The 19,126-nt window shown below is 40.3% G+C and overlaps 1 non-coding gene across 1 annotated transcript; it reads right to left on the reverse strand.

The window, feature by feature from the left end:
- Positions 1 to 11,376: 11,376 nt before the first annotated feature.
- On the reverse strand, positions 11,377 to 11,483 carry LOC129553945 (U6 spliceosomal RNA). The gene has a single exon (XR_008685539.1). It is a non-coding gene; the product is annotated as a U6 spliceosomal RNA (small nuclear RNA).
- Between the last annotated feature and the right edge of the window lie 7,643 nt (positions 11,484 to 19,126).

The raw sequence follows: 19,126 nt of genomic DNA on the forward strand, positions 1-19,126 counted from the left end.
GCATTAACTCCTGCCCAAGCCTGGTGATGACCCTGCTGCTCTAGTTCTTTCATTTCGGCAGAATCACTGGGGAGTCTTGGTGAAGCATAAACTCCCAGTTTCTCATTCAGTCGGTTTAGGACGGGGCTTGAGAATTTGTACTTCTAACAAGTTCCCAGGCTGGTACTAAAGTTGCTCTCCCTGCATCATATACTTTGGGAACCACTGCCTTCCTCTATTATTCCTGGTCAGGTAACGCTGAGATTAGGAGTAACTAGGATAGGGAAGTGGAGAAGGCAATGGCACCCCACTCCAGTACTCTTGCCTGGAGAATCCCATGGACAGAGAAGCCTGGAAAGCTGCGGTCCATGGGGTCGCTGAGGGTTGGACACGACTGAGCGACTTCACTTTCACTTTTCACTTTCACGCATTGGAGAAGGAAACGGCAACCCACTCCATTGTTCTTGCCTGGAGAATCCCAGGGACGGGGGAGCCTGGTGGGCTGCCGTCTATGGGGTCACACAGAGTCGGACATGACTGAAGCGACTTAGGAGCAGCAGCAGCAGCAATGTAACTTTTACAAAATTACGAAGAATAGTTAACATATGTTGAGGGTTTATGGTAAGCTAAAAGATCCATCAATCATGTCATATATAATTAATCATACTAATAATAGCAATAGTAATAATAATAGTGCTAGCTGCTCAGTCGTGTCTGACTTTTTGTGACCCCATTGACTGTATTCCACCAGGCTCCTCTGTCCATGGCATTCTCCAGGAAAGAATACTGGAGAAGCCATTACCTTCACCAGGGGATCTATCCGACCCAGAGATCGAACCTGTATCTCCTGTAATCGCAGGTGGATTTTTTACCATCTGAGACACCAGTGAACAACAGTTAAAACTGGACATGGAACAACAGACTGGTTCCAAATTGGGAAAGGAATACGTAAACATTGTATATTGTCACCCTGCTTATTTAACTTATATGCAGAGTACATCATGAGAAACACTGGGCTGGATGAAGCACAAACTGGAATCAAGATTGCTGGGAGAAATATCAATAACCTCAGATATGCAGATGACACCATCCTTATGGCAGAAAGCAAAGAAGAACTAAAGAGCCTCTTGATGAACGGGAAAGAGGAGAGTGAAAAAGTTGGCTTAAAACTCAACATTCAGAAAACTAAGATTTTGGCATCTAGTCCCATAATTTCATGGCAAATAGATGAGGAAACAGTGGAGACAGTGACAGACTTTATTTGGGGGGGCTCCAAAATCACTGCAGACGGTGACTGCAGCCATGAAATTAAAAGACGCTTACTACTTAGAAAGAAAGTTATGACCAACCTAGGCAGCATATTAAAAAGCAGAGACATTACTTTCCCAACAAAGGTCTGTCTAGCCAAAGCTGTGGTTTTTCCAGTAGTCATGTATGGATGAGAGATCTGGACTATAAAGAAAGCTGAGCACTGAAGAATTAATGCTTTTGGACTTCGGTGTTGGAGAAGATGCTTGACAGTCCCTTGGACAGCAAGGAGACCCAATCAGTCCATCCTAAAGGAAATCAGTCCTGAATATTCATTGGAAGGACTGATGTTGAAGCTGAACCTCCAATACTTTGGCCACCTGATGGGAAGAGCTGACTCATTGGGAAAGACTCTGATGCTGGGAAAGATTGAAGGCGGGAGGAGAAGGGGACGACAGAGAATGAGATGGTTGGATGGCATCACTGACTCAATGGACATGAGTTTAAGTAAACTCTGGGAGTTGGTGATGGACAGGGAGGCCTGGCATGCTGCAGTCCATGTGGTTGCAAAGAGTCGGAGACGACTGAGCAACTGAACTGAACTGAACTGAACTAATCTACAGTAACAGCAGATCAGTGGTTGCCTACAGATTCTGGAAAATGGATCCTGAGAAGATTTGGGAGGGAAGGATTTCAAATGGGCACAAGGAAACTTTTGGAAGGGGCTGATATATTCACTATCTTAATAATGGTGATGCTTTCAAAGATACCTAAATATGTTAACTTACAGATCTGTAAATTTGAAATATGCTCATTTTCTTGTATATTGATTATAATGCAATGAAGTTCTAAAAAAACACATTTGTGGGAATTTCCTGGCAGTCCAATCCTTCCACTGCAGGGGGTGGAGGTTCAGTCTTCGGTCAGGGAAGCAAGATTCCACATAACAATGCTCAGCAAGGCCAAAAAACAAACAGAAAAACCCCACAATACATTGTGTTTAAATATATTAAGTAAAATCCACAAATCCTATGGAGTAGCCAGTATCATTAGCCTATTAGTAACTAGTAGTATTTAGTATAGATTCACACCTATAGAACAAGTTGTTGTTTTTCAGTTGCTCTGTCGTGTCAGACTCTTTGCAACCCCATGGACTGCAGCATGCCAGGCTTCCCTGTCCTTTATTATCCCCCTGAGTTTGCTCAACTCATGTCCACTGACTTGGTGATGCCATCCAACCATCTCATCCTCTGTTGTCTCCTCCTTCTCCTGCCTTCAATCTTTCCCAGCATCAGGGTCTTTTCCAATGAGCTAGCTCTTCACATCAGATGGTCAATGTATTGAAGCTTCAACATCAGTCTTTCCAATGAATATTCAGAGTTCATTTCCTTTAAGATTGACTGGTTTGATTTCCTTGCAGTCCAAGGGACTCTCAAGAGTCTTCTCCAACAACACATTTCAAAAGCATCAATTCTTTGGCACTCAGCCTTCTTTATGGTCCAACACTTACATTCATACATGACTACTGGAAAAATCACAGCTTTGACTAGATGAACCTTTGTCACCAAAGTGATGTGTCTGCTTTTTAATATGCTATCTAGGTTTGTCACAGCTTTTCTTTCAAGGAGTAAGTGTCTTTTAATTTCAGGTCTGCAGTCACCGTCCTCAGTGATTTTGGAGCCCAAGAAGATAAATTCTGTCACTATTTCCATTGTTTCCTGTCTATTTGCCATGAAGTGATGGGACCAGATGTCATGGTCTTTGTTTTTTGAATGCTGAGTTTCAAGCCAGCTTTTTCACTCTTCTCTTTCATCTTCATCAAGAGGCTCTTTAGTTTCTCTTTGCTTTATGCCATTAGGGTGGTATCATCTGCATATCTGAAGTTATTGATATTTCTCTCTGGCGATCTTGAGTCCAACTTGAACAATGCAAAGAAATAGAGGAAAACAATAGAATGGAAAAAACTAGAGATCTCTTCAAGAAAATTCGAGATACCAAGGGAACATCTCATGCAAAGATGGGCGCAATAAAGGATACAAACGGTATGGACCTAACAGAAGCAGAAGCTATTAACAAGAGGTGGCAAGAATACACAGAACTGTACACAAAAGTTCTTAATGATCCAAATAACCACAATGGTGTGATCACTCATCTAAAGTCAGACATCTTGGAGTATGAAGTCAAGTGGGCCTTCGGAAGCATTACTACAAAGCTAGTGGAAGTGATGGAATTCTATTTCAAATCCTAAAAGATGATGCTGTTAAAGTGCTACAGTCAATATGCTAGCAAATTTGGAAAACAGCAGTGGCCATAGATAAGTTTTCATTCCAATTCCAAAGAAGGGCAATGTCAAAGAAAGTTCAAACTACCGCACAATTATACTCATTTTACATGCTAGCAAGGTAATACTCAAAATCCTTTAAGCTAGGCCTCAAATATACGTGAACCAAGAACTTCTAAATGTACAAGCTGGATTTAGAAAAGGCAGAGGAACCAGAGATCAAATTGCCAACATCAGTTGGATTATTGAAAAAACAAGAGAATTCCCAAAATCATCTACTTCATTGACTACGCTAAAGCTTTTGACTGTGTGGATCATAACAAACTATGGAAAACTCTTAAAGAGATGGGAATACCGGACTACCTTACCTGCCTCCTGAGAAACCTATATGCAGGTCAAGATGCAACAGTTAGAACCAGACATGGAAAAATGGACTGGTTCTAAATTGGCAAAGGAGTATATCAAAGCTGCATATATAGAACAGGTAATTTTGATAAACCAACCCTTTTGGCACGTCTCATCTATATTCAATATGTCTTACCAATTTTTGAATAGAAATATCAATTCAGTTCAGTTCAGTCGCTCAGTCGTGTCCGACTCTATCAATAACTTAAAAATAATTGTAAAAAAAAAATAACAACAGATTCCATGGAAATCTAACAATAGAAAATTCTAGTTCATTAAAAAATAATGGGGTTTATGTGGAATCTAAAAAAAATCATACAAATGAACTTAATTACAAAACAGAAATAAGTCCACAGACATGGAGAAAAAATTATGGTTACCAAAGAATGTATATTTCAATAAAAACTTTAAAATGAACAAAAATAATGGGATTTTAAGAGGTCATGAATTCTAAAAACTAAAATATACAGTATTAATCGAAATCATACCATTTTCTTATTAAATTTCCCATTTAAAAAATAAAAAATTATCATTTTCCTTTTAAAATAAATAAGAGGATAGGACTGTTTCCATTTAAAAGATAGTAAAATCTAACTCTAATATGCCATTTTCATATCTTGTTCCTAACTGTTCTTGATAACAATGATCACAGTGTGTTTGGAAGTTTGCTTTGCTCAGTGTAAAAACTTGGTTAAAAATTCAGTTGAATGCCCTGGTTTGTCATAGGAGTTCATCAATAAGCATAACAACCAATACTTCTTAAAGGCATTAACTGGAACATTTACAATAAAGTTAATTCATATAGCATATATGTTTTTAGGACTTGGAAGAAATATAATGTCAGTGAGAAAGAATTCTAATCAAATTTGGAGATACTTCTGTAGAACTATTCTTTGAATTTTTCAGGATTACTATACATGTTGTTCTCAAATTATTTGTGGCTTAGTAGATACATGGAATTCACTGGTTTAGGAATGCAAAAATTAATAAATAGTAGAGGTGGGTCATATACTCACTGTATCTTTATTCTAATTCCAAGAGAAAATGTAAGTTTTCCTATTCCATCACTCTACTCCAAGCAAGAACAAAGTAATATAAGTCAAGGATAAAGTCAAGATAAAAGTGGCCTCCAAGATAAGGAGAGGAGTGGAGTTTCGGGCAGGAAGAGTAAAGAATACCAAGTTCCCCAACTCACTGCCTAGAGCCGCAAAGACTCAGTTCCAGCAGGGGAGATCTGGGAGGGATTTTTGGAAAGGCCTTAGCGAAATAATAACAGAAGTGTACTTGCCATTTCTCCCTTATTCCCTAGCACAGTGGAGGTAGATAATTGCATAAAATCTCAGGATTCCAAGCTTGAGATCTTGGCTTTTAACAACTGACAATCAAATGAGAAGGAATGAGAGAATATTCGTCTAGGATTAATTATTATAGTTCTATTAAGAGCCAGCCCTAGCCAACAAATCTCTGATGTTTCCCACTGTGGTGTGTATCAGTTCAGTTCAGTTCAGTTCAGTTCAGTCGCTCAGTCGTGTCCGACTCTCCGCGACCCCATGAATCACAGCACGCCAGGCCTCCCTGTCCATCACCAACTCCCGGAGTTCACTCAAACTCATGTCCACAGAGTCGGTGATGCCATCCAGCCATCTCATTCTCGGTCGTCTCCTTCTCCTCCCGCCCCCAACCTTTCCCAGCATCAGAGTCTTTTCCAGTGAGTCAACTCGTCGCATGAGGTGGCCAAAGTATTGGAGTTTCAGCTTTAGCATCAGTCCCTCCAATGAACATCCAGGATTGATCTCCTTTAGAATGGACTGGTTGGATCTCCTTGCAGTATAAGGGACTCTCAAGAGTCTTCTCCAACACCACAGTTCAAAAGCATCGATTCTTCGGCGATCAGCCTTCTTCACAGTCCAACTCTCACATCCATACATGACCACGGGAAAAACCATTGCCTTGACTAGACGGACCTTGCTTGGCAAAGTAATGTCTCTGCTTTTTAATATACTATCAAGGTTGGTCATAACTTTCCTTCCAAGGAGCAAGCGTCTTTTAATTTCATGGCTGCAATCAGCATCTGCAGTGATTTTGGAGCCCAAAAAAACAAAGTCTGACACTGTTTCCACTGTTTTTCCATCTATTTCCCATGAAGTGATGGGACCAGATGCCATGATCTTTGTTTTCTGAATGTTGAGCTTCAAGCCAACCTTTTCACTCTCCTCTTTCACTTTCATCAAGAGGCTTTTGAGTTCCTCTTCACTTTCTGCCATAAGGGTAGTGTCATCTGCATATCTGAGGTTATTGATATTTCTCCCAGCAATCTTGATTCCAGCTTGTGCTTCTTCCAGCCCAGCATTCCTCATGATGTACTCCGCATATAAGTTAAATAAGCAAGGTGACAATATACAACCTTGACGTACACCTTTTCCTATTTGGAACCAGTCTGTTGTTCCATGTCCAGTTCTAACTGTTGCTTCCTGACCTGCATACAGGTTTCTCAAGAGGCAGGTCAGGTGGTCTGGGATTCCCATCTCTTTCAGAATGTTCCACAGTTTATTGTGATCCACACAGTCAAAGGCTTTGGCATAGTCAATGAAGCAGAAATAGATGTTTTTCTGAAACTCTCTTGCATTCTCCATGATCCAGCGGATGTTGGCAATTTGATCTCTGGTGCCTCTGCCTTTTCCAAAACCTGCTTGAACATCTGGGAGTTCACGGTTTACATATTGCTGAAGCCTGGCTTGGAGAAGTTTGAGCATGACTTTGCTAGCGTGTGAGATGAGGGCAATTGTCCGGTAGTTTGAGCATTCTTTGGCATTGCCTTTCTTTGGGATTGGAATGAAGACTGACCTCTTCCAGTCCTGTGGCCACTGCTGAGTTTTCCAAATCTGCTGGCATATTGAGTGCAGCACTTTCACAGCATCATCTTTCAAGACTTGAAATAGCTCAACTGGAATTCCATCACCTCCACTAGCTTTGTTAGTAGTGATGCTTTCTAAGGCCCACTTGACTTCACATTCCAAGATGTCTGGCTCTAGGTCAGTGATCACGTTATCGTGACTATCTTGGTCGGGAAGATCTTTTTTGTACAGTTCTTCTGTGTATTCTTGCCACCTCTTCTTAATATCTTCTGCTTCTGTTAGGTCCATACCATTTCTGTCCTTTATCGAGCCCATCTTTGCATGAAATGTTCCCTTGGAATCTCTAATTTTCTTGAAGAGGTCTCTTGTTTTTCCTATTCTGTTGTTTTCCTCTATTTCTTTGCATTGATCACTGAGGAAGGCTTTCTTATCTCTCCTTGCTATTCTTTGGAACTCTGCATTCAGATGCTTATATCTTTCCTTTTCTCCTTTGCTTTTCGCTTCTCTTCTTTTCACAGCTATTTGTAAGGCCGCCTCAGACAGCCATTTCGCTCCTTAGCATTTCTTTTCCATGGGGATGGTCTTGGTCCCTGTCTCCTGTACAATGTCACGAACCTCCGTCCAGAGTTCATCAGGCACTCTATCTATCAGATCTAGTCCCTTAAATCTATTTCTCACTTCCACTGTATAATCATAAGGGATTTGATTGAGGTCATATCTGAATGGTCTAGTGGTTTTCCCTAGGTATTCTAATATACAGTATTAAGAAATTAGAGAACCATGTTTAACATAGCCCTTCTCTAGGCTCAGCGGTGCTTTAGATTTCTAAGTGTGACAAGGGACACTTCATTTGGCCAAACACCAATAAAAACAGGCCTTGTAGAATCTCAGTGAATGGAGGGTACCCAGGACCAGGCCCATGGACATGGTACCAGTGCAGTCACACAGGCCCTCCTCCTTTGACTTGTTTCAAAGCTCTGAAGTCGCTGTCTTGAAATTTTGAATAAATTTTGAACAAAGGGTTCTTCATTTTCTGTTTGCATCAAGCTTCAGATTTTGTAGGCAGTCTTGAATGTAACAATGTAATATGTGGATTGCAGTTCCCTCCCTGTTGGCATATCTCTTCTGCCTGTGTACCCGACTCCTACTTGCAATATTTTTCAAAAGAGACAGTCATTCAAAGCAACTGCTAAATACACCCTGACAAACTATGTGTTCCATCGTTTCTTAACAAGAATTTTGAAATCTTACAGAGTGCAAATTTATTTACTCTAAAATTTATTTTACATTAAAAAAGAATGCCAGAACTTATGATTGCAGTTTCATGCAGAATGTTTTTCCTTTATATACATCTGCATTGTATCTGCATTCATTTTCAGAGAGTAACTGCTTCTGAACCACAACTACATCCACAAGTCTTCAGCCCACATTCACCAGAATGATCTATTCAAAAGTGTTTGACTTTTATCTTCACATGTAAAATCATGCAGATTTGTGGATGGTCCAAGGAAGTGAAGTGAGTACTGACTGATCTTTGATTTGTCCCTTCTTGGCTGCAAATGCCTCTGGCAGAAAAATGGCTAACACTATTTCCTAAGAGAAGGCGCCTAGTAAAATTAAGACCTCATAAGACATGCTTATGATTCAAATAAAACTAAAATACCAAAAACAAAGTCACTTTATAAGAAAGAAATGACTGGGTCCAGACCCTACAACACTGAATTTCTCCCTATTGTTTTGTGCTATTTTCTTTAACTAAGCTAAGTTTTAAAGGGTTATGTCTACAGCAGCCTAGGGAACACACACAGCTGTGTCTGTTATGGTGAATTAGATTTTCTGGCTGCAGGAAAAGTTACAAGATCTGTATGCTGCCTCTTTGGAGTGAACAGAGAGAGCTAATGTGAATAAATGCTGCATTAGAGGTGATGGTAAAAAGAGAAACTGATGGGTAAAACCCACAAAATTAGGATATTCAAACTAATTCCACAAGATTCTGATTTTAACAATTAAGTAATTTAATATACAATAAATCCCATTCATTTGGATACTTTCAACTTAAAATTTGTATAAGTAATATAATAGAACTCTGCTGGGTTCCCACTTTTATATAATAGGCATAAGTGAAGTCACTCAGTCGTGTCCGACTCTTTGTGATCCCGTGGACTGTAGCCTACCAGACTCCTCCATCCGTGGGATTCTCCAGGCAAGAGTACCAGAGTGGGTTGCCATTTCCTTCTCCAGGGATCTTCCCAACCCAGGAATCGAACCCGGGTCTCCCTCATTGGAGGCAGACACTTTAACCTCTAAGCCACCAGGGAATATACATGCAACTGTACAACTCAGATGAGATTTGAACCCACAGGTCAGGAATTGAACCCAGCCAAAACCCAATTGGGACTTGAACTCAGCCAGAACCCAGGCTGGGACTTGAACCCACTGTTTTTTAGATGCCACAATCAATGAAGTTCAGGTACTTGATGTCTCATTGCAGAAAGAATTCAGTGAGAGACAAAGTGATAGGTATTTAGAGAGATACACATTCCATAGAAAGAATGTCTCAAAAGGCAAAGAGCAGCCCCAGGGCATGGGGTTGCCTGGGAAAGTAAAAACAGCCAAGGGAGAAACACACTTCATAGAAAGAGTGTGGGCCCCCTCAGAAGACAAGAAACCCTGAAACATGGTTGTTGTTGTTCAGTTGCTCAGTCTTGTCTGACTCTTTTCAACCCCATGGACTGCAGCACGCCAGGCTTCACTGTCCTTCACTGTTTCCCAGAGTTGGTTCAAATTCTTGTCCATTGAGTCGGTGATGCCCTCCAATCATCTCATTCTCTGTGCCCCCCTTCTCCTTTTGTCCTCAATCTTTCCCAGCATCAAGCTCTTTTCCAATGAGTAGGCTCTATGCATCAGGTGGCCAATTAATTTTTATGAGCTGAGTAATTTCATAGGCTAATGAGTTCAGGTGGCGCTAGTGGTAAAGAACCCGCTGGCCAATGCAGGTGACTTAAAGAGACTCAGGTTTGATCCCTGAGTCAGGAAGATCCCCCAAAGAAGGAAACGGCAACTTCAATATTCTTGCCTGCAAAATCCTGTGGACAGAGGAGCCTGACAGGCTACAGTCCATGGGGTCGCAAGAGTTGGACATGACAGCAACAATAACATAATGAGGTTCAAGTTTACTGGAAGTTTAATCTTCTGCCATCTTGGACCTAGTTGGTTCTAACTGGTATATGTCATAGCCTCAAGAGCTAATGTCATTTTTTAGAGGTTGTGTTCTGCCCATTTCCCTCCTGTTTCTTAAAGATGATTATTAAAATGTAAACTTTGTTAAACAATAAACCATTTTAAAGCACACTTAGGTGATTTATAACTCATAACCTTATTTTAAAATGTTTTTGGAGTTGAGTACATACCATGTGCAGGATGTCAAGCTAGGTATGGCTGGTACCATAAAGAAGCATTAATCAAAGGCCTGTCTTCACTGAGCTTAGATGCCAGGGGGTGAAACAGGACAGATAAATGGAGGAAATATGATTCTCAATAGCAGGTATCTTGAATAGTGTGAAATGAAGGCTACAAATAATTTGTTCTGTTTGTTAGGACAAAGCTCCTAAAGTAGGAAATGGTCATCGATCTGCTATAAAGTTACTGATAAGTAATTGAAATATTAACTTTTTCTTTCTTTTACATTCTGTAATGCAGATTTAATGCTTTCAGTCAACTTTTAGTTGTTGAGTGCCTACTTCAAGTAAGAGATGATGATAGGTGTTAAAAGGAATATGGGAAGGAAATGCTGTTCCTGACCTCAAGGATCAAGAGAGATTCCTGAATGAATATTTCCCAAAGTAAGGGAAGTTATAGCAGGAACAGCCTAAGCAGCCTGCTATGAGAGCACAGACAGAGTATTATGTTGGGTTCCACCAAAGGCCAAGCCTGAGACTAGAATGTGCATGAAAATGGTTTATCTGGGAGGTCACAGAAAGCACCAGCAGGGCAGGAGGGAAGTTAGGCAAGGAAGCAAAGCAGCCAGCAATAAAAGGTGCATTATTGAGCACATTCCTGCTGTGAGCAGCTGGGACTCAATCCTTTTGGGGAACTCTGGGACACAGTATAGAAGGTGCCTCAGTTATCCTAACCGAGGGGGCGAAGATACCTAGGTTTTTATCCTTTCTTTTTTTTTTTTTAATTCATTTTATTGGAGGCAAATTACCTTACATTAATATATTGGTTGGTTTTGCCATACATTGACATGCCGCCCCGGGTGTACATGTGTTCCCTTTCTTGAACCCCCCTCCTACCTCCCTCTTCCCCATATCCTTCCTCCGGGTCATCCCCGTGCACCAGCCCCAATCATCCTGTATCATGCGTCGAACCTGGACTGGTCACTTATGATAAAATACATGCTACAATGCCGTTCTCCCCAATCATCCCACCTTCACCCTATCCCACAGAGTCCCAAAGACTGTTCTATATGCCTATGTCTCTTTTGCAGTCTCGTATACAGGGTTCAGGTTACCATCTTTCTAAATTCCATATATATGCGTTAGTATACTGTATTGATGTTTTTCTTTCTGGCTTACTTCACTCTGTATAATTGGCTCCAATTTCATCAAAAATATGGAACGCTTCACGAATTTGCGTGTCATCCTTGCGCAGGGGCCATGCTAATCTTCTCTGTATCGTTCCAATTTTAGTATACGTGCTGCCGAAGCGAGCACGGTTTTTATCCTTTCAGTTCAGTTCAGTTTAGTCGCTCCGTCGTGTCCGACTCTCTGCAACCCCATGAATCACAGCACGCCAGGCCTCCTTATCCATCACCAATTCCCGGAGCTCACCCAAACTCACGTCCATCGAGTTGGTGATGCCATCCAGCCATCTCATTCTCTGTTGTACCCTTCTCCTCCCACCCCCAATCCCTCCCAGCATCAGAGTCTTTTCCAGTGAGTCAACTCGTCACATGAAGTGGCCAAAGTATTGGAGTTTCAGTCCTTCCAGTGAACTGGAAGCATCAGTCCTTCCAATGAACACCCAGGATTGATCTCCTTTAGAATGGACTGGTTGGATCTCCTTGCAGTCCAAGGGACTCTCAAGAGTCTTCTCCAACACCACAGTTCAAAAGCATCAATTCTTCGGAGATCAGCTTTCTTCACAGTCCAACTCTCACATCCATACATGACCACTGGAAAAACCATAGCCCTGACTAGACAGACCTTTGTTGGCAAAGTAATGTCTCTGCTTTTTAATATGCTATCTAGATTGGTCATAATTTTCCTTCCAAGGAGTAAGCGTCTTTTAATTTCATGGCTGCAATCAGCATCCGCAGTGATTTTGGAGCCCAAAAAAATAAAGTCTGACACTGTTTCCACTGTTTCCCCATCTATTTCCCATGAAGTGATGGGACCAGATGCCATGATCTTTGTTTTCTGAATGTTGAGCTTCAAGCCAAACTTTTCACTCTCCTCTTTCACTTTTGATTCAATTCATTCATTGAGACCTACTCCTGGGAAATAAAAAGTTCTGGTTCTCAAAGTCTGCCCAGGTTTCAGGTGCAAGTAGAAGGTCCTCAGGCAGCTGCTCCTAGCTGGAAGCCCACTTGCTTGGAGTTTATGGGAATGAAGTTCCTGGGGTGAAAGGGCAGGGTACTCAGAAGTTCCACAAGGGGAAGATACGATTCCAGATATGGTGATGGAAGAAGACCGTAGCAGGTAGTGGTATTTTACTAAGGTCACACAAAAGGTAGTGCTGGAAGAAAAGCCACACCAGCAGTAGTAACTGTCCACACAGAGATAGAGGCATGCAGTAGTCACTGGAGAGAAGCAAACCTAAGTTTAGGCTTTATGAAGTAGGAGGGATGGAGCGAAATACAGCTAAAAGACAAACAGTAATCAGAATGAGAAGGGCTTCTCTACTTTTTTTTTTGGCCATGCCACACGACTTGCAGGATCTATTTCCCCAACCGGGAATCGAACTTCAGGTCTCAGCAATGAAAGCACCAAGTCTTAATCACTGGACCACCAGGAATTCCCAAGAACATCTCTTTAAATATACCATCCACCAACTTTAAACTTGCTTCTGTAGGTCTTGAGGACACTGAATATGTTTGATTACTGGAGTGACATTATTAAATTTTATTTTAGTGAGACTACTCTGAAACTTTTGTCATAATGTTCGGAATGGAGTGGAGAAGGTGGATAGGAGCCCATCGCTATAGCCAGAGTGAGGCATAAGCGGTGGTGGTACCAGGGAATGACAGTAAGAACAGAAGGAATATAGGCAGAAGGCACTCTGAGAGAAGCTCCCAGGACTGGGTCCCAGAGAGGAAGATGGAGCAGCAGATGAGCATCCCACAGACAAAGCCTAGTAACTCATGGGATCCATGTTACCTTTAACTGAGGTAACAATTCATAGTAGGAGAAAAGGTTTTGTGGTTGGAAGTTGGATCCGCTGAATTTAAGATAGGCTGTTAATCTGGAGAGGTGCAGCAAGCAGTTAGAAAGATACGTGTCCAGAGAGCCTCAAGAGAGAGCTGGAGCCAGAGGTATACATTTAAGATTAATCCAAAAGAACTTACCCAAGGAAGAGCATAAAGTGAGACAATTCCAAGTAGATCTCCCTCCAAATACTCAGGATTAGTGATATTTTCTCATATATATAATTTGGAACAATCATTTCAGGATACTCACTAATTAGGATACAGAATTTCCCTTTCTAATTTATCTTTTAAATATGAGAGTAAAACACTTATTAGCTATAAAATAGGAGAAGGCAATGGCAAGCCATTCCAGTACTCTTGCCTAGAAAATCCCATGGATGGAGGAGCCTGGTAGGCTGTAGTCCATGGGGTCGCTAAGGGTCAGACACGACTGAGCGACTATACTTTCACTTTTCACTTTCACACATTGGAGAAGGAAATGGCAACCCACTCCAGTGTTCTTGCCTGGAGAATCCCAGGGAAGGGGGAGCCTGGTGGGCTTCCGTCTATGGAGTCACACAGAGTCGGACACGACTGAAGTGACTTAGCAGCAGCAGCTATAAAATATAAAACAATTTCTTCTCGTGCTTAGTTGCTCAGTTGTGTCCAACTCTTTGTGACCCCATGGACTGTAGCCCAGCAGGCTCCTCTATTCTTGGGGATTCTCCAGGCACGAATACTGGAGTGGGTTGCCACGCCCTCCTCCAGGGGATCTTCCCAACCCAGGGATCGAACCCAGGTCTCCTGCATTGCAGGCAGATCCTTTACTGTCTGAGCCACAAGGGAAGTCCTTCCTTCTCTTACTGAATATAATTTATTTCTATGAAACAGAATATAGGAATTAAAAGTGTAAATTGAGGATAAACTACAAATGCATTGTTCATATCTTTGGGTAATGGCTAAAAGTACCTGAACCACTTGTATCCTGACAGCAGTGATTGACTGACTCCAGAAATACTCCCATTCTGTTCTGGGAGAGGAGCCACTAATGTTAAAGTATAAAAGAGAAGAGTCATTCAATTCACATTTGCTAAACTCCTCTAATATTCTAAACTTGAGTTCCTTTTCCAAAGTCTGTGTACCTGGTAATCTTCACCTCCAAAGGCTTTGCAAAATATTTCTTGCGCAACTTTAGGCCATCTCTCTGCTGTTTTCTTTACTAAATCTCATCAGAAAATTAGTGATAAGACATGGGTTGAAACTTGTAAAGATCTGATAAATAGCACTGTTTTTCTAATTTGAGGGTTTTTTTTTTAAGGTGGGCCATTTTAAAGTATTTATTGAATTTGTCACAATATTGCTTCTGTCTCATATCTGATTTTTTTGGCCACGAGGCATGTGGGATCTTGCCTCCCTGACCAGAGATTGAACCTGCATCCCCAGCAATGTCTCAACCACTGGACCACCAGAGAAGTCCCCTCATTTGAGTTTTGAATCAAAAGATACCAGGTCAATGAAGAACAACATATCACCTGTATTATTATTACAATCATCATCATTACCACCACCACAGTCGTCATAACTGGTAAAGACTAGGTGAGGAACAATGGACATCCTAATGCTGAACCCCTGATTTGGACAGATTTATCCATCAAGTCAAATGCAAAAGTGGAGAACCACAGGCCTCCCTATGTGGGAACCTACCTTGTAAAACAAACTTCAGACACTGAAAAGCCAACCGAAAATGATGCTTCCAGCATCAAAAGTAAAAAAGAAAAGGGATAGAGCCAAGCATGCCCAGTTCTTTATCCCATATCACCAACAAGTGAAGTCATTTTTTCTTCAGTCACTTATTTATTTGGATGACCCATATCCTGAAAATACGAAGGCATCTGAAAAAGACTTCCTTGTTCCCTTCCTTGCTTCTCCACCACTCACAAACTCATAGTTCAAGGACTTAAGAAAAATTAGAAAACAGAATCTAGAGTTAGAAAAGTCCTCTGAGATCACGTAGCCTGACCTGTCAGTACAGGGAAGTGAAGCGACTTTCCCAATGTCACATAGTTCCTTAGTGGAAGATCTTAGGCTAGTATCTTAGATTTGAAGAAGAAATCTTAAAAAAGAAAAAAAAGTTACTTGATTCCACAATTTTGTGCATCACTCAAAGGTGCCTTTGAGCAGAAACATCAGCCAGATGCTATAATTTTTAAAAAATTCCTAACCCAGAGAGGGAAATTGATGAAGCAGCAGACTATTGTATGGCTTTGGTTTGTCCTGATCTGAGCAATATTTTCTGAGGCCACCAGCAGTGTTTCTACTTCTAGTCTAGAAAGACTCAGTCTTTTCTATTCAGTAAATTGCAAAAGATTTATCCTGTCCCTTTGTTTCTGTGGAATCACTTTTCAGCCAGCACAGAATATACCAGATAGTAAGCACTCCATAAATGGAAAATGATGAATGAAGGCATGAGACACAAATGAATAAAATTTCTCTCATCCAAAAAGAGTACAAGATGGGGACTTCCCTGATGGTCCAGTGGCTAAGACTCTGTGTTCCCAATGCAGGGGGATTGGGTTTGACCTTGGTCAGGGAACTAGATGCCATATGCCGAAACTAAGAGTTTGCATGCTAAAAGATTCTGCACACCACAATGAAGATCAAAGATCCCCTGTGCTGCAACCGAGATTTAGCACAGCCAAATAAATAAATCACACCTCACTTATTTAAAAAAAAAAAAAGTACAAGATTAAAAAAAATCGATGCTGTTCCAGCTAAGGCAATAAAAACCTCTATAATAGAGAAATGCATCAATTTAGTTCTAAAAGCTTTTGTGTGAAATATTAACAATTATTAACAAATATTAACAATTACCATTCAAATTAACTTAAGGGGAGAGAATGGAAAGGAAGACTGAGAGTAAAGAACAGCAGGAGAAAGATCCAACTGAGAAAAAAAAGTAGTTAGGAGAGCCTCAATATTTATAAGGGACAGCCCTGACAACCCCAGTGAACCCCCAGATTGACAAGAAAACATAAGCACTAAGCCAACTTCACTTCTGAGAACAACACTTCCCTTCTGAATACCAGCCCTTGAGCATTTGAAGTCTGTAGGTATGCCAGGAACTTTACATATGCTATTTATCTATTTCAACCTTTACTACCACTGCATGAAGCAGATATTATAGACTCTGCCATAAACCATATACATTATGGACCTTCACAAATGTTAAATTGAAGTATCAAGTTTATGATGTATAAATATATCTTTAAGCTTACATCTTACTCTTCTTAGGCAAAAAATTTTCCTCTTGCTCATTCACATGTCAATCCATTAATTTAAAACGTATTTATTAGGCAATAGGTGGAATAATACATTTCTACATGTGGAAACGAACAACTTAGTAATAAAATTAATACAATCTTATGCAAAATAGCATCACAAGAAAAAAATACTTAGGGGTAAATTTAAGAAGAGAAATATAAGATTTGTACACCAAAAATTTTTAAACTTTGCTGAAGAAAATAAATGGAGAGATAGTCCAGGTCCATGGAAAGAAAGGCTCAGTATCACGAAGGTGATTTTTCTCCCCAAATTGATAAATAGACTTACTGTAATTCCTAATCAAAATTTCAGCAGGATTTTTTTTTTTGCATAAAATGACATTTGGTTGCAGAAATTTATATGAAAATACAAAACATCTAGAATAACCAAAATGATTTTGAAAAAGAATAATTTATAGAACTTTGACTTCCCAATTTAAAAACTTACCATAAAACTACAGTTATCAAGACAGTGTGGTACTGGCATAAATGCAGACATAGATCGGTGGAACAGAATTGATAGTCTAGAAATAAATCATTGTATTTATTGTCAACTGAGTTTTGACAAAAGCTCTAAAATTCACTGGGGAAAAGGTTCTGTCCAACAAGTGGCGTTTGGACAACTGAAAGCAAAATTTAACTTAGGTTCTCATATCACATCATATAAAGACGTGTCAAAGATTTAAATGCAAAAGTGAAAACAGTAACTAGTTTAGATGAAAATTTAGGGGAAAACCTTTAAGATTTTGGGTTAGGCAAAGATTTCTAAGCTACGACAGCAAAAGCATAGTGCACAGTACAAGAAAAAATAACAAACTAGACCTCATAAAAATTAAAAACTTGTGGTACTTCAAAACACATCATTACAAAAATGAAAAGATAAGCAACAGACTAGTTTCTCAAACTTCATATCAGATTAAGGACTTGGGATATATAGAGAGCTCTTATAGCTTAATAAGACAATAAACTCAATCAACAAATGGGCAAAGACATGAACAGAGAGTTCACCAAAGAAGATACATAAAAAGCTAGTAGGTACATGAAGAGACACTCAACATCATTATTCCTCAGAGAAATGCAAATTAAAACCGCAGTGAGATACCATTTTACACCCACTAGAATGGTTAGAAGACAGACAATAACAAATGTTGGCCATGATGTGGAGAAATGAAAACCCTCATCCAGGGTAGATAAGAATGTAAATGATACAGCCACTTTGGAAAACAATTTGTCAGTTTCTTAAAAAGGTCAAATATAAAATTCCCACACAACCCAACAATTCTACTGTTAGGTATCTACCCAAGAGAAATGAGCACCTATCCACACAAAGATCTGCACCAGAATGTTCATACCAACACATACTGGAAACAACCCAAATGTCTATCAATTACTGAATGGGTACACAAAAAGTGCTCTATCCATACAGTGGGATGATATTCAGCAATAAAAAGGAACCAAGCGATTGATGAACTTCAAAAACATCATACAAAATTAAATAAGCCAGATAGGGACCACATATTGTGAAACTCCATTTTTATAAAATTTCCCAAAAAAGGGCAAATTTATAGCGAAAGAAAGTAGAATTTGACTGGAGGTACTAGCTAGGATTGGGCTTCCCTGGTGGCTCAGCAGTAAAGACACTCCCTGCAATGCAGGAGACCTGGGTTCGATCCCTGGGTTGGGGCGATCCCCTAGAGGAGGGCATGGGAACCAACTCTAGTACTCTTGCCTAGAGAACCCCACGGACAGAGAAGTCTGGCGGGCTACAGTCCATAGAGTTGGAAAGAGTCGGACACCACTAAAGTGACTAAGCAGCAGCAGCAGCACTCCGTTCCGTTCCGTTCCATCGCTCAGTCGTGTCCGACTCTATGCGACCCGGTGGACTGTAACCTACCAGGTTTCTCCGTCCATGGGATTCTCCAGGCAAGAATACTGGAGTGGGTTACCGTTTCCTTCTCCAGGGGATCTTCCCGACCCAGGGATCGAAGCCGGGTCTCCCGCATTGGAGGCAGACGCTTTAACCTCTGAGCCACCAGGGAAGCCCAGCAGCAGCACTAGCTAGGATTAACTATAAATGAGTATGAGGGATCTTACTAGGGGAATGAAAGTGTTCTAAAACTGATTTATTGTGATGCTTGCACCACTTGGTGAATTTATTAAAAAATCACTGGATTCAAAAATAGGTAAATTTTATATGTAAAATATACCTCAATGAAGTTGCCAATAAAAAAGTTTAAATAACTTAGTAAAAGTCAATGTATCATTTGATTCTAGATGGAATATACATCATTTACTCAAATTCAAATCTTAAAAGTCATTTTTGAAACATTCCTCTTCTTCATTGCCATACAGATCAGGTATCAAGGCCTTCCTTGTTCTTCAGTGAACTTTACTGTATTTCTTTAGTTTTCTTTCTGAAAGCCATTTTACTAATCCAGATCTTTCTTACTTCCTTACTTAATTTTATTATAATTGTGTTTTCCCTAACTGTATTTACTCCCTGTAGGTTAAACTGCACTAATTACTGGATTAATTCTCTAATAACATTGTTTTTTATCAGGTTGCACTTTCTTACCCCAGACCTCTAATTGTTCTCATTGCAGGCAGTATACTGTGCAAACAATGGCTT

Source organism: Moschus berezovskii, chromosome 1, assembly GCF_049115385.1.
Source record: "Moschus berezovskii isolate FMDL1 chromosome 1, NW_MosBer_1.0, whole genome shotgun sequence".
Taxonomy (NCBI): Eukaryota; Metazoa; Chordata; class Mammalia; order Artiodactyla; family Moschidae; genus Moschus; species Moschus berezovskii.